The sequence below is a fragment of the Octopus sinensis genome, linkage group LG2 (assembly GCF_006345805.1).
Source record: "Octopus sinensis linkage group LG2, ASM634580v1, whole genome shotgun sequence".
Taxonomy (NCBI): domain Eukaryota; kingdom Metazoa; phylum Mollusca; class Cephalopoda; order Octopoda; family Octopodidae; genus Octopus; species Octopus sinensis.
Genome location: NC_042998.1, coordinates 152508531 through 152509286, shown reverse-complemented (window position 1 = coordinate 152509286; position 756 = coordinate 152508531).

Genomic DNA, 756 nt, shown 5'->3' with positions numbered 1-756 from the left:
CAAAACACTCTCAATACAGTAACCATAGAGCATCACAACAAACCACAGCACATACCCACGGCAGACAGAGCTGTGCTCAGTAGTGAAGTGAAAGGATGATATAAAAATAAAACTACTGAATAATAATAATAATAATAATGATAATGATAATAATAATAATAATAATGATAATAATAATAATTGATTCCTTTGTATGCATATACAGATACATATGCATATACATTTAGATATATGTATATATGTTTATGTATGTATATGTATGTAGAATGGGGTACTATGGCCTTTTGGCTGAAACAGCTGTAAGATATTATCCTACTTTCTATGCTCTACATTATATATTTTAATCATTACTGGTATTTTTATTTTTTATATATTATATATGTAAAGCATAATATGTTATACCTGTATGTGTATTGTTATAATTGTATTTTTTAAGAAATAAATAGATATAATATAATGTCTAAAAGTTGATGAATACCACCTCTTGATCCTCTCCATTTTCTTATTGTTATATAAATTAAGGGTAAAATAACTTTTTACCCTCACCCATTTATTACACTCGGTAATGTAATTGCCATGCAATGAAACAACATTTGTGTATTAATAATTGGCTATTCTACCAGCAGTATATTGGATAGATATCATCCCTTAGTTGGTTGGATTCACAACATCTAACTCTCTTGGAATTATATATATATATATATATATATATAATAATAAATATTAGGGAATGAATCCAAAATTACAGGGAAAAAT